General features: G+C 42.1%; 1 protein-coding gene and 1 long non-coding RNA gene across 3 annotated transcripts in view; both read right to left on the bottom strand.

The window, feature by feature from the left end:
- The window catches only part of PDE4D (phosphodiesterase 4D), a 1,072,650-nt gene that overhangs the window by 752,788 nt on the left and 304,412 nt on the right, over positions 1-15,450 (bottom strand). The window lies entirely within an intron of this gene.
- On the bottom strand, positions 620-1,384 carry LOC143793735 (uncharacterized). Its single transcript, XR_013220227.1, has 5 exons — positions 1,283-1,384; positions 1,103-1,167; positions 932-1,019; positions 768-828; positions 620-682 (listed from the first exon to the last, which is right to left on the bottom strand). It is a non-coding gene; the product is annotated as an uncharacterized LOC143793735 (long non-coding RNA).

A 15,450-nucleotide genomic window follows, 5' to 3' on the forward strand; every position in this document is an offset into this window, starting at 1 on the left:
GTGTCCTTTTATCCTTTCATCATGTGATTCTAAATATGTTTTCATGTCATATACTGAAAGTTAAATGGATGTCATTTGGCGATGTATCTGTTATGGATTCCATCCATCACTCATAGGTCATACTAGCTTTGGTTTAATAGGTACATCATGAATAACTCAAAAGGGATCCAATATCCCATATTAGTCTATTGGTGACCAATGCCACTATTTAATCTATACATCAGGAGGGTTTTTTCTCTAGCATACAGGCTGTTGAAGTGCGATATGCGAACACAGCCTAAGATTTTTAGTGAGATTAGACCTATAATATATATATATATATATATATATATATATATATATATATATACTTGATGGTGGCCCGATTCTAACGCATCGGGTATTCTAGAATATGCATGTCCGCATAGTATATTGCCCAGCCACGTAGTATATTGCCCAGCCAAGTAGTATATAGCCCAGCCACGTAGTATATTGCCCAGTGACGTAGTATATTGCCCAGCCACAAAGTATATTGCCCAGTCATGTAGTATATTGCCCAGCCACATAGTATATTGGCCAGCCATGTAGTATATTGCCCAGTCACTTAGTATATTGATTATGTACACTGGCGCCTATTCACCTGAAAGGGTAGAGTAAGGTGCTGTGGGAGCTGCGAGTGGTTACAACAGGTTCTGTGCCAACCCTGTTAAAAAGAGACCAAGAAGTAAAAAATTTTAGTTTGTACCACTGCGCTACCCAAGAAAAAAGCAAAAAGAACTGTGACTTACTTGGTAAGGAATCAGTTACTGAGTATAAGAGCCACTTGTTCCTTTGGAAGAGGGGTAGAACCTAGTGGTAGTATATTACAAGAAGGGGATATCATAAAATCAATAAAGTAAATGTAAATACAATAGTACAAATAGCCGGTAGGGGATATTGCGTGGACACTTACTTATTAAGTGAAGCTGTTGTATGCTATACTGGGAGGTATTCCTATGTAATTACTGATATTAATCCTTCCACGGATTTTAGAAATATTTCTGTGGAAAGATAGTATATTGTGTATTATGGAGCATAAATATACAACTTAAACCTAATGTTAGTATCAATTAAACCTACTCACTGCTTATGTACACTTAAGCGGCTTCACCCGTAGTGTATGCTTGCCGCAGTGAGATGAAACCGGTACTAATGAAGAAAGGAATAGAATGGTAATACAGGCGACCTAGCCTGATGTGAGCCGGCTGTCCTAGAACTAGAAAGAACTAGCGCAATCAAAGGAATTAAATGTCCGTTCACTCACCACTTGTTTGCTGGAGTCAGCGCTTGTGTATGTAGTTGGTAGCGCTGATAGCGTCCGGCAGTTGGTGGTGCAGGGTGATGTCAGGGGTTTCCTGCAGAAGCGCGTCCTAGCGGGAGCGCGGGTGGGCGGGAGAGCACCAGCGCCTCGCGTGCCCCGGCCGGAAGCAACGCTGAGGACGCGATGGTGACTAGGGGGCGGAGCTGATGTGACGTCACACAGAGTAAGGACGGGAGCGTGGTGGAGACAAGCTGCCTACGCGTTTCGAGGGTTAACTTCCCTCTTCGTCAGGGCTATGTCTACACTCTGAAGATCCGTCCTTAAATAGCCGCCTAATTGTTAGATAAGCGCCCATTGGAACCCCTGATTGCTGATTAGCACCATGTTTGAGGCTAATTGCTCATATTTAATAGTCACTGATTGTCAATTAGCCTGATGGTTTGAGCAAAAAATGCCGGATGGTGGGTTTGTTAATAAATGCTATCAGTCCATAGTTATGAGATAGTGAAAGGAACCCGGGGCTCTGTATAATCAAAAACGAAAAATACTCCCACAACTATCATTAAATATTTACATAAATACTAAAAAGACTTTTATTATATATAAATTAAAAACTGCTATATTTGGAGTAAATATCAATAAAAATTAAAATTAATCTTTAATTTATTAGAAATGCTAAAAACAAACTGAAATGATATAAAAATATATAAAAATGGATAAAAATGGTATATAGTGGAAAAATGGGGATAGCTCAATACTACTTCTAGCCGTACCTTATATTTATTTTTATTTTTATATTTATTTATTAGGACCTAAAGGAATTAGCAAGATTTAGATATGGATAAAAAGTATATATATATGCATAATTAAAATGTATAATAGTAAAAATCTCCAACACCCAACCTGCTTACATAACTCCGCTAAAATGTGTAGTGGGGGAAAAAAACAGGGAGGGGGGGGAAGGAGGAGGGGGGGGGGGCGATGTTTTTTAGAAAGCATATAGTTCTATTTCTTGGTTTAAGCCAGTTGGGGCCAAACTGTTTAAGGTGAATATCCATCTGGACTCCACCCGAGACATGGCTTTAATATAATCCCCCCCTCGAGAATTGCGTGGGACCACTTGAATGCCCCAAAAGGATGTTCCATAAACAGAATGATTATGATGTTCAAAGAAATGTCGAGATAATGGATGTCCCATGAACCCCTTACTGATGTTATTGAAATGTTCATTAATCCTATCCATTAATCTTCTTTTTGTACGGCCTACATAGATCTTTCCACACGGGCATTTTAATACATAGATAACCCCTGTAGTCTGGCAAGTAATATAGTCATGGATGGGATATTCCTTTATTCCGTTAGCATCCTTGAAACTTGTGCGGATCTCATTCTTCCTAGAGACTCGTCTACAGCATGTGCATTTTCCACATGGCATGAACCCCTGTAGTTTCCCTTTGGGGTCTGTTAGACATGTCTGTCTTTTAGGATTTTTAGTGGGAAGTACAGGTTTCGTAGTTGGTGCAAGTAGGAGCCCCAAGTTTTGTGCTTTGGTATACACAAACTTAGGTTTTGTGGGTAGCAGGTCGCCAATACACTTGTCTCCTTTCAAAATGGGCCAGTGCTTGTGAATGATATTTATAAAACGTCTATGGCCCGAATGAAATTGCGTTATTATTGGGACTTGCCCTATTTGTTCTTGTATAGTAGGGGGGGGAATAGAAGTGGTTGTGGTTTTGTGAATTAAGAGATCCCTTGGCATGGTTTCTACTTCTGCTTTCGTTTTATTAAGAGTAGATACATCATAACCCTTTTCCTCAAATTGTGCTACCAAGTAGTCACTTTCCTTTCGATAATCCTCAATTTCTGTACAGTTCCTTCTGATTCTCAGAAATTGACTTTTTGGGATATTGGAAAGCCATACTGGCAAGTGGCAACTGCTAACATGAATGTAGCTGTTTGAATCCACTTGTTTATGGAAGCCCTTAGTGATTAGTTTGTTTTGTTCTGCGCAAATAGTTAGGTCCAGAAAATTTACACTAGTGTGACTGATAGTAGGCGTGAATTCCAGGCCATAGTCGTTGGAGTTGAGGCTGGAGATAAAAGTTTGTAGGTCTGTTAGTGAACCATTCCAAATAAACAAGATGTCATCTATAAACCGGTGCCAGATTTGAAGGCCTTTTCGGAGCTGACCGTTCCTATAGATGAACTCCAGTTCCCACTTTCCTACATACAGGTTTGCGAAACTAGGCGCGAACCGCGTACCCATAGCGGTCCCGTGAGTTTGCAGATAATACTGTTTTTCATATAGGAAATAGTTATGTTTTAGGATGAACTCAATGCCCTCAATTATGAACTGGATTTGTGTATTCTTGTAGGTACCTAGATTGTTAAGAAAGAATTCTGCTGATTGACAACCCTTTAATGGATCAATCACAGTATAAAGGGACTTAATGTCCAAAGTACCCAGGATGAACCCGCTTCTCCATTCTATTGTTTCCAAAATCTGTAATGTGTGTGTGGTATCCTTTAAATACGCAGGCAACAGTGGCATACATTTTTGAAGATGGGTATCCACGTATCTGGATAGGTTGGCTGTTAAACAGTTTATACCTGATATGATGGGTCTTCCCGGTGGGTTATCTATACTCTTGTGTATTTTGGGGATATGATAAAAAATGGCTGTAGAAGGGGTTCTGTTGTTTATAAACTGGTATTCTTTTTTATTCAGGTCACCTAAAGTTTTCCCTTTTATAGCCAGCGTGTTTAATTCTTTCATAAATTTTGATGTAGGGTCAAAAGTCATTTTTTTGTATGTTACTGTGTCGCCCAACAAGTTTAGGGATTCATTGTGGTATTTCATATAGTCCAGTACGACAATACCACCTCCCTTATCCGCCGGGCGGATTACAATATTGTTGTTCTCCTGTAATTGGATGATAACCTTTCTTTCGCTAGGATCTAAGTTGTGTGGAGCATATTTGGAATTCTTTTTGTACATTTTTTTGATATCTGTAGTTACCATGGTTTCGAAGGCCTGAAATGAGTTGGAGTATTCATTAAGGGGATTGAACATTGATGGACAGGCTAAATTGGTATGGACATACTCCATGGGTAACTGGTTTAGAGTAGAGGTGGCAGTCTCCGGGTTATTAGTGCTTTTTTTGAGAAAATATTTTTTGAGGGCTAGATTTCGTAGGAATTTTTTTATGCTTATATATAGGTTAAAGGGTTTTGCTTTAGCCGTCGGTGCAAACTTCAAACCTTTTTGTAGAAGTGTTTGTTCATTCTGTGACAATATATATGTACTGAGGTTGAAGATCTTTTGGGTACTAGTAGTTGTTATTTTACTTATTTTCTTTTGGGAGAGTGACCCTCCTCTCTTACCTCTTTTGGTCTTGCGCCTAGTGCCCGAAAAAAATCCTTATTTGTACTGGTGTTTGGCTTGGGTCTTAGCATTTTTTTGTTGTGATTATTCCTATTACTAATGGTATTGTTGTGAGCGCCATTCATAGATTTGGCGGTTGAGTTCCCATAACTGGTACCTTGTGCTTTTTTGTTATTGGTTGGATTCATTTGTTTTGTAAAAAATGTCCGTACTTGTTTTTGCCTGATGGGTTCTATCCTGTGTGGAGGTTGGCTGGTTATTGTGGGGGTAGAGACCTCCCAACTTTCATTATTGGCTGGTTCTTTGTCATGTACGGATAACTGAGCATATCTATTCGAGGTAGAAATGCTTATTGGTTCTAGTCTTAGTTGGTCCTGCCTTGTTATAGTCTGTATGTTATTGTGGGAGTCATTAATAGTCTCTCCCTCTCTTATGGATGTAGTAGACTGGGTTCTACCATTGGTACGAACCGATACCGGGGTATATTGTGTGGAATTTGAATATGTAGAAAAAATAATGGAGGTATCCATAGAGTTATGTGCTGGGGTCAGATTATATTCGTCGAGGGTGACATAGTTCCCTGAGTTAGAAGCGGGTGTTCTGGATTCATTAAGTATTACTGTTTTGGGGGTGTTGTCTATAGGGATATTGTCCCTTGCAAATTTCCTCAATTTTTTAAAAATTATTTCTTTTTCTCTCTCCTTCAGTCTACTTAATGAATCCAGAACACCCGCTTCTAACTCAGGGAACTATGTCACCCTCGACGAATATAATCTGACCCCAGCACATAACTCTATGGATACCCCCATTATTTTTTCTACATATTCAAATTCCACACAATATACCCCGGTATCGGTTCGTACCAATGGTAGAACCCAGTCTACTACATCCATAAGAGAGAGAGAGACTATTAATGACTCCCACAATAACATACAGACTATAACAAGGCAGGACCAACTAAGCCTAGAACCAATAAGCATTTCTACCTCGAATAGATATGCTCAGTTTTCCGTACATGACAAAGAACCAGCCAATAATGAAAGTTGGGAGGTCTCTACCCCCACAATAACCAGCCAACCTCCACACAGGATAGAACCCATCAGGCAAAAACAAGTACGGACATTTTTTACAAAACAAATGAATCCAACCAATAACAAAAAAGCACAAGGTACCAGTTATGGGAACTCAACCGCCAAATCTATGAATGGCGCTCACAACAATACCATTAGTAATAGGAATAATCACAACAAAAAAATGCTAAGACCCAAGCCAAACACCAGTACAAATAAGGATTTTTTTCGGGCACTAGGCGCAAGACCAAAAGAGGTAAGAGAGGAGGGTCACTCTCCCAAAAGAAAATAAGTAAAATAACAACTACTAGTACCCAAAAGATCTTCAACCTCAGTACATATATATTGTCACAGAATGAACAAACACTTCTACAAAAAGGTTTGAAGTTTGCACCGACGGCTAAAGCAAAACCCTTTAACCTATATATAAGCATAAAAAAATTCCTACGAAATCTAGCCCTCAAAAAATATTTTCTCAAAAAAAGCACTAATAACCCGGAGACTGCCACCTCTACTCTAAACCAGTTACCCATGGAGTATGTCCATACCAATTTAGCCTGTCCATCAATGTTCAATCCCCTTAATGAATACTCCAACTCATTTCAGGCCTTCGAAACCATGGTAACTACAGATATCAAAAAAATGTACAAAATGAATTCCAAATATGCTCCACACAACTTAGATCCTAGCGAAAGAAAGGCTATCATCCAATTACAGGAGAACAACAATATTGTAATCCGCCCGGCGGATAAGGGAGGTGGTATTGTCGTACTGGACTATATGAAATACCACAATGAATCCCTAAACTTGTTGGGCGACACAGTAACATACAAAAAAATGACTTTTGACCCTACATCAAAATTTATGAAAGAATTAAACACGCTGGCTATAAAAGGGAAAACTTTAGGTGTCCTGAATAAAAAAGAATACCAGTTTATAAACAACAGAACCCCTTCTACAGCCATTTTTTATCATATCCCCAAAATACACAAGAGTATAGATAACCCACCGGGAAGACCCATCATATCAGGTATAAACTGTTTAACAGCCAACCTATCCAGATACGTGGATACCCATCTTCAAAAATGTATGCCACTGTTGCCTGCGTATTTAAAGGATACCACACACACATTACAGATTTTGGAAACAATAGAATGGAGAAGCGGGTTCATCCTGGGTACTTTGGACATTAAGTCCCTTTATACTGTGATTGATCCATTAAAGGGTTGTCAATCAGCAGAATTCTTTCTTAACAATCTAGGTACCTACAAGAATACACAAATCCAGTTCATAATTGAGGGCATTGAGTTCATCCTAAAACATAACTATTTCCTATATGAAAAACAGTATTATCTGCAAACTCACGGGACCGCTATGGGTACGCGGTTCGCGCCTAGTTTCGCAAACCTGTATGTAGGAAAGTGGGAACTGGAGTTCATCTATAGGAACGGTCAGCTCCGAAAAGGCCTTCAAATCTGGCACCGGTTTATAGATGACATCTTGTTTATTTGGAATGGTTCACTAACAGACCTACAAACTTTTATCTCCAGCCTCAACTCCAACGACTATGGCCTGGAATTCACGCCTACTATCAGTCACACTAGTGTAAATTTTCTGGACCTAACTATTTGCGCAGAACAAAACAAACTAATCACTAAGGGCTTCCATAAACAAGTGGATTCAAACAGCTACATTCATGTTAGCAGTTGCCACTTGCCAGTATGGCTTTCCAATATCCCAAAAAGTCAATTTCTGAGAATCAGAAGGAACTGTACAGAACTTGAGGATTATCGAAAGGAAAGTGACTACTTGGTAGCACAATTTGAGGAAAAGGGTTATGATGTATCTACTCTTAATAAAACGAAAGCAGAAGTAGAAACCATGCCAAGGGATCCCTTAATTCACAAAACCACAACCACTTCTATTCCCCCCCCTACTATACAAGAACAAATAGGGCAAGTCCCAATAATAACGCAATTTCATTCGGGCCATAGACGTTTTATAAATATCATTCACAAGCACTGGCCCATTTTGAAAGGAGACAAGTGTATTGGCGACCTGCTACCCACAAAACCTAAGTTTGTGTATACCAAAGCACAAAACTTGGGGCTCCTACTTGCACCAACTACGAAACCTGTACTTCCCACTAAAAATCCTAAAAGACAGACATGTCTAACAGACCCCAAAGGGAAACTACAGGGGTTCATGCCATGTGGAAAATGCACATGCTGTAGACGAGTCTCTAGGAAGAATGAGATCCGCACAAGTTTCAAGGATGCTAACGGAATAAAGGAATATCCCATCCATGACTATATTACTTGCCAGACTACAGGGGTTATCTATGTATTAAAATGCCCGTGTGGAAAGATCTATGTAGGCCGTACAAAAAGAAGATTAATGGATAGGATTAATGAACATTTCAATAACATCAGTAAGGGGTTCATGGGACATCCATTATCTCGACATTTCTTTGAACATCATAATCATTCTGTTTATGGAACATCCTTTTGGGGCATTCAAGTGGTCCCACGCAATTCTCGAGGGGGGGATTATATTAAAGCCATGTCTCGGGTGGAGTCCAGATGGATATTCACCTTAAACAGTTTGGCCCCAACTGGCTTAAACCAAGAAATAGAACTATATGCTTTCTAAAAAACATCGCCCCCCCCCCTCCTCCTTCCCCCCCCCCCCCTGTTTTTTTCCCCCACTACACATTTTAGCGGAGTTATGTAAGCAGGTTGGGTGTTGGAGATTTTTACTATTATACATTTTAATTATGCATATATATATACTTTTTATCCATATCTAGATCTTGCTAATTCCTTTAGGTCCTAATAAATAAATATAAAAATAAAAATAAATATAAGGTACGGCTAGAAGTAGTATTGAGCTATCCCCATTTTTCCACTATATACCATTTTTATCCATTTTTATATATTTTTATATCATTTCAGTTTGTTTTTAGCATTTCTAATAAATTAAAGATTAATTTTAATTTTTATTGATATGTACTCCAAATATAGCAGTTTTTAATTTATATATTAATAAAAGTCTTTTTAGTATTTATGTAAATATTTAATGATAGTTGTGGGAGTATTTTTCGTTTTTGATTATACAGAGCCCCGGGTTCCTTTCACTATCTCATAACTATGGACTGATAGCATTTATTAACAAACCCACCATCCGGCATTTTTTGCTCAAACCATCAGGCTAATTGACAATCAGTGACTATTAAATATGAGCAATTAGCCTCAAACATGGTGCTAATCAGCAATCAGGGGTTCCAATGGGCGCTTATCTAACAATTAGGCGGCTATTTAAGGACGGATCTTCAGAGTGTAGACATAGCCCTGACGAAGAGGGAAGTTAACCCTCGAAACGCGTAGGCAGCTTGTCTCCACCACGCTCCCGTCCTTACTCTGTGTGACGTCACATCAGCTCCGCCCCCTAGTCACCATCGCGTCCTCAGCGTTGCTTCCGGCCGGGGCACGCGAGGCGCTGGTGCTCTCCCGCCCACCCGCGCTCCCACTAGGACGCGCTTCTGCAGGAAACCCCTGACATCACCCTGCACCACCAACTGCCGGACGCTATCAGCGCTACCAACTACATACACAAGCGCTGACTCCAGCAAACAAGTGGTGAGTGAACGGACATTTAATTCCTTTGATTGCGCTAGTTCTTTCTAGTTCTAGGACAGCCGGCTCACATCAGGCTAGGTCGCCTGTATTACCATTCTATTCCTTTCTTCATTAGTACCGGTTTCAGCTCACTGCGGCAAGCATACACTACGGGTGAAGCCGCTTAAGTGTACATAAGCAGTGAGTAGGTTTAATTGATACTAACATTAGGTTTAAGTTGTATATTTATGCTCCATAATACACAATATACTATCTTTCCACAGAAATATTTCTAAAATCCGTGGAAGGATTAATATCAGTAATTACATAGGAATACCTCCCAGTATAGCATACAACAGCTTCACTTAATAAGTAAGTGTCCACGCAATATCCCCTACCGGCTATTTGTACTATTGTATTTACATTTACTTTATTGATTTTATGATATCCCCTTCTTGTAATATACTACCACTAGGTTCTACCCCTCTTCCAAAGGAACAAGTGGCTCTTATACTCAGTAACTGATTCCTTACCAAGTAAGTCACAGTTCTTTTTGCTTTTTTCTTGGGTAGCGCAGTGGTACAAACTAAAATTTTTTACCACTTAGTATATTGCCCAGCCACGTAGTATATTGCCCAGTCAAGTAGTATATTGCCCAGTCACGTAGTATATTGCCCAGTGACGTAGTATATTGCCCAGCCACGTAGTATATTGCCCAGTCACGTAGTATATTGCCCAGCCACGTAGTATATTGCCCAGCCACGTAGTATATTGCACAGCAACGGAGTATAGAGCACAGAGCCACGTAGTATACAGACTTAAAATAAAAAATAAACATATACTCACCTTCCGAAGGCCCGTTGAAGTCCTGGCCCTGTGTGCGGTGCACGCGGCAGCTTCCGGTCCCAGGGTTGGTATGAGCGCAGGACCTGTGATGACGTCGTGGTCACATGACCGTGACATCATGGCAGGTCCTTCTCGCAGGACCTGTGATGACATCACGGTCACATGACCGTGACGTCATGGCAGGTCCTTCTCGCTTACCATCCTTGGCATCGGAACCTGCCGCTTGCATGGAGCGTCGCGAGGGGCGGGAAAGGCGGCGGATGGTGAGTATAGCAGGTTTTTTGTTTTTTTTATTATTTTTAACATGACATATTTTTACTATTGATGCTGCATAGGCAGCATCAATAGTAAATAGTTGTGGACACACAGGGTTAATAGCAGCGGTAACGGAGTGCGCTACACCGCGGCCCATTACCGCTGCCATTAACCCTGTGTGAGCGGTGACTGGAGGGGATTATGGAGTGGGCGCCAGGCACTGACTGCAGGGGAGTAGGGCAGGGACTAATCGGACTGTGCCCATCGCTGATTGGTCGCGGCAGCAATGACAGGCAGCTGCCGAGACCAATCAGCGACGCGGGATTTCCGTTACGGAAGTTGAGGACAGAAAGACAAGGCACCCCTTAGACAATTATATATATAGATATATATCTATCTATATATTATTATATATATTTACTATCGTTGCCATCTGTGGCCAAGAACTGAAATCCTGAAAAATGCCACCTAACTGACGGCATCCACACATTTTTTTTTTTGATTAGCTGGCCTGGCATGATGTCACATCTCATGAGGTAGTGTCAGGCCCGCTAATTAAAAGAAGAGTCACGGATGCCATGAGATATGAGATGGTATTCATTGCTCCTGCCTAGAGGACACAGATTACGAATGTAGCCGGAGGACTGGTCCCTAAAAATCATTGTGCACCAACTCTATCCTCAATGCTTTGGACATGGCAGGTTACACCAGGTTATTTTAGTAGAAGTAACTTCCCATTAATGTTGCTTTTGTTTTTTTTGCTTGTTTTGGCCTAAATGTTGCTCTTGCCTTCACTCTATATGGCCACTTTTCCTTCTTGGTGTGATGGCTGCCGTACTGAGACAGGCGTGACCATTAGTGATGAGTAAACGTGCCCAGATAAGGTGGTATCTGACCATGCTCGGGTGCTAACCGAGAGTCTCGGCGTGCTCGAATATTACTTTTGAGTCCTCGCAGCTGTATGTCTCGCGGCTGTTCGACAGCCACGAGACATATAGGGATCTCCTAACAAACAGGTAATCCCTGCATGTGTTGTGGAGCCGCGGGGACTCAAACATATTTTTGGAGTATGCCGAAGTCACTTGGTTAGCACCCAAGCAGACTTGGATAACACCTTATCCGAGCACCTTCGCTCATCACTGGTGACCATGTAAATGTGTCACAGAACAGCGAGTGAATAGCGATATTCAGAGTCTACCATTATAATAAAGTGAAGCGAAGCTTTTCCCACAAGAATGAATGACATTTAGACTTTTTTTTTTTGCAGGGGCTGTGATAAATAGCTGTGTGACGTTGGTTTCTAAGCTGTTGCTAGACAGGAGCAGATAAAGGAGGAAGCAGAAAATCTCTTGTGTTTGTCTGATCTGTCTCTGGTGCAGAATTTATTCTAATGAAAATGGCCCTCTCTGAATGCTGAGGTCACATTGCTGCCTAAGGGTACCGTCACACAGTGCCATTTTCATCGCTACGACAGCACGATTCGTGACGTTGCAGCGTCATATAAGTATCGCTCCAGCGTCGTAGACTGCGGTCACACGTTGCAATACACGGTGCTGGAGCGATAATTTCATGACGTATTTGCGATGTAGAAGCCGTTGGTTACTGTGCGCACATCGTATACAACCTGTGTCACACAATGCAATCATGCCGCCACAGCAGGACACTAGACGACGAAAGAAAGTTTCAAACGATCTGCTACGACGTACGATTCTCAGCGGGGATCCGGATCGCAGTAGCGTGTCAGACACAACGATATCGTAAATGCATCGCTGGAACGTCACGAATTGTGCCGTTGTAGCGATCAAAATTGCACTGTGTGACGGTACCCTAACTCCGAACCTGAGTTAAATGCTTTGCTAAAAACATTTTCAGCTTTTTTCTCTATGTGGGACAAGTCCATCTGAATACTTTCCTGCTGCTATTTTGTGCTCTTGTAGCAGGTGATTTCGAAAGAAAAGAAAAACTCAAGACACTGTAAATTGGGTTCAAATATTGTAACTATAGCAGTTGGTGGGTTTTTTCGCATCATTTTTGAAAAATACAGAATCTTCAACGTTATTGCAGCCAAAAAATATGGACTTGGTGCCTCATTCAATACAGCACACATCAAAGAGGCTCTTGGGTCTGATCACATCAGAGTCAATTACAGATGGCAAAATTGCAGCTTAAACAATGCATCTTCTATTCTTTTGGTAAAGAAGATATGTCACAGAAGTAAACACTTGAATGTAGATGTTCTTTCTGCTGTGACACTAGCTCTGAATGTCGACTTTGCAATGCATTGGTCAGATTTACTGACTGAGTCTATTGAACTGTAGGTTTTCTCTCCACCGTGCTCTTTTCCAGGAAGATATTTGTGGAAACATGCAGTGTTTGCTGTAAAGTTATTTGGTCAAAATAAGGCTCTATTCACATGCGGCATATTTGATGGAGACATTTCAACAACTTAAAATCTGTTCCATATATCTACAGTGGGTACGGAAAGTATTCAGACCCCTTTAAATTTTTCACTTTTTGTTTCATTGCAGCCATTTGGTAAATTCAAAAAAGTTCATTTTTTCACATTAATGTATACTCTGTACCCCATCTTGACTGAAAAAAAACAAATGTAGAAATTTTTGCAAATTTAATAAAAAAGAAAAACTGAAATATCACATGGTCATAAGTATTCAGACCCTTTGCTCAGACACTCATATTTAAGTGACATGCTGTCCATTCTCCTTGTGATTGTTCTACTCCTTCATTGGAGTCCAGCTGTGTTTAATTAAACTGACAGGACTTGATTTGGAAAGGCACACACCTGTCTATATAAGACCTCACAGCTCACAGTGCATGTCAGACCTAATGAGAATCATGAGGTCAAAGGAACTGGCCAAGGAGCTCAGAGACAGAATTGTGGCAAGGCACAGATTTGGCCTAAGTTACAACATAATTTCTACAGTACTCAAGGTTCCTAAGAGCACAGTGGCCTCCATCATCCTAGTGCAGCGCCCCAGAGTCCTGGTCGTTGCAGTACTGATGCTCCGCCGCTTAGGGGAGTGTTGGTACGTCTGATGGCACTGAAGGAGTTCACCTGACCAGGTATCACAGACACCAATACACTTCACAGCCTGGCCTCCAGGGGGAGCTAAGGGTGCTATGTATTAGGCCACTCCTCACAGTCTGGTAAAACTGGGGGTTAGATAGGAAGTTAGACAGAAAGCTGACTGGGTTGGAACCAGGCAACATCCTGTGGCAGAGGGTGTTGCAGGGGAAGATTCAGGGGGGTCCCTGTCAGGGGTGGGATCCTGACAGAGGTCTAGCGAACAGAAAGAACGTTACGGGACCGCGCCTGCACTTCATTGCGGCGGTACCCCAAGAAAGGACAAGAAGCGAGGTTTATTGTGAAGAGTGAGAAACGAGATCAATGCAACAAGGAGATAACACCAGTAGGAGTCGTGCTGTAAGATCGAGGCAACATCCTACTGAGGCGCGTAGCCGGTGGCCGGAAACGCCGAGGAAGTATTGAGCTCCAGGCCTTACTTCAAACCTATGGCAGGACAGTCAGTTATAGGCAGGCTGTCTCACCTAAATCACCTAAGCAGACATAGGGGGCAACAGTTGGAGAGGGGCCCGGAAGAACTCCAGGCCTACCCGTCATACGGGTGCGTCCTAGCCATATCATCTGGGGGGACGGAGAAGAACATTAGAATCAGTTGTGAGGGAACTTCAGAAACAGACACAACAGTTGTGAGGACTATCCCGTGGTGCTCAGCAGGGAAGGACTACAACACACAAGCGCCAGAAGGAAGGCACAGATTTCCACCTGCAAAGGGAACTCTGGAGGTGCCATCGGACCGGCTGGTCTCAGACAGCCCTGTTAACCGTACTCGGGATTGAGGATCCTGAAGCCTTCAGTAAAGAGGTAAAGAGACTGCAACCCTGTGTCCTCGTTATTCATCGCACCCTGCACCACACATTACCACTCTCAACTTTCACTGGACGCCCCTCAGCAGGGTCACGGACCGGGTCTAGCCACCGTGACAATCCCAGAACCGAGACAGAAAGGCCCGGTACCGGGTACCCCTCGGCCCTGTGACTGTGGGGGCGCTCCACTTAAATGGAAGAAGTTTGGGACCACCAGAAGTCTTCCTAGACCTAACTGTCCAGCCAAACTGAGCATTCGTGGGAGAAGAGCCTTGGTGAGAGAGGTAAAGAAGAACCTCAAGATCACTGTGGCTGAGCTCCAGAGATGCAGTAGGGAGATGGGAGAACATTCCACAAAGTCAACTATCACTGCAGCCGTCCACCAGTCGGGCTTTTATGGCAGATTGGCCAGATGAAAGCCTCTTCTCAGTGCAAGACATATGAAAGCCTGCATAGAATTTGCTAAAAAACACATGAAGGACTCCCACACTATGACAAATAAGATTCTCTGGTCTGTTGAGACGAAGATAGACCTTTTTGGTGATAATTCTAAGCAGCATGTGTGGAGAAAACCAAGCACTGCTCATCACCTGCCCAATACAATCCCAAAAATGAAACATGGTGGTGGCAGCATCATGCTATGTGGGTGTTTTTCAGCTGCAGGGACAGGACGACTGGTTGTCATTGAAGGAAACATGAATGCAGCCAAGTACAGAGATATCCTGCATGAAAACCTCTTCCAGAATGCTCTGGACCTCAGACTTGGCTGAAGGTTCACCTTCCAACAAGACAATGACCCTAAGCACACAGCTAAAATGACAAAGGAGTGGCTTCAGAACAACTCTGTGACCATTCTTGACTGGCCCAGCCACAGCCCTGACCTAAACCCAATTGAGCATCTCTGGAGAGACATGAAAATGGCTGTTCACCATCCAACCTGACGGAACTGGAGAGGATCTGCAAGGAAGAATGGCAGAGGATCCCTAAATCCAGGTGTGAAAAACTTGTTGCATAATTCCCAAGAAGACTCATGGCTGTACTAGTGCAGCGCCCCAGAGTCCTGGTCGTTGCAGTACTGTGGCTCCGCCACTA

This window comes from Ranitomeya variabilis, chromosome 1 (genome assembly GCF_051348905.1).
Source record: "Ranitomeya variabilis isolate aRanVar5 chromosome 1, aRanVar5.hap1, whole genome shotgun sequence".
NCBI lineage: Eukaryota > Metazoa > Chordata > Amphibia > Anura > Dendrobatidae > Ranitomeya > Ranitomeya variabilis.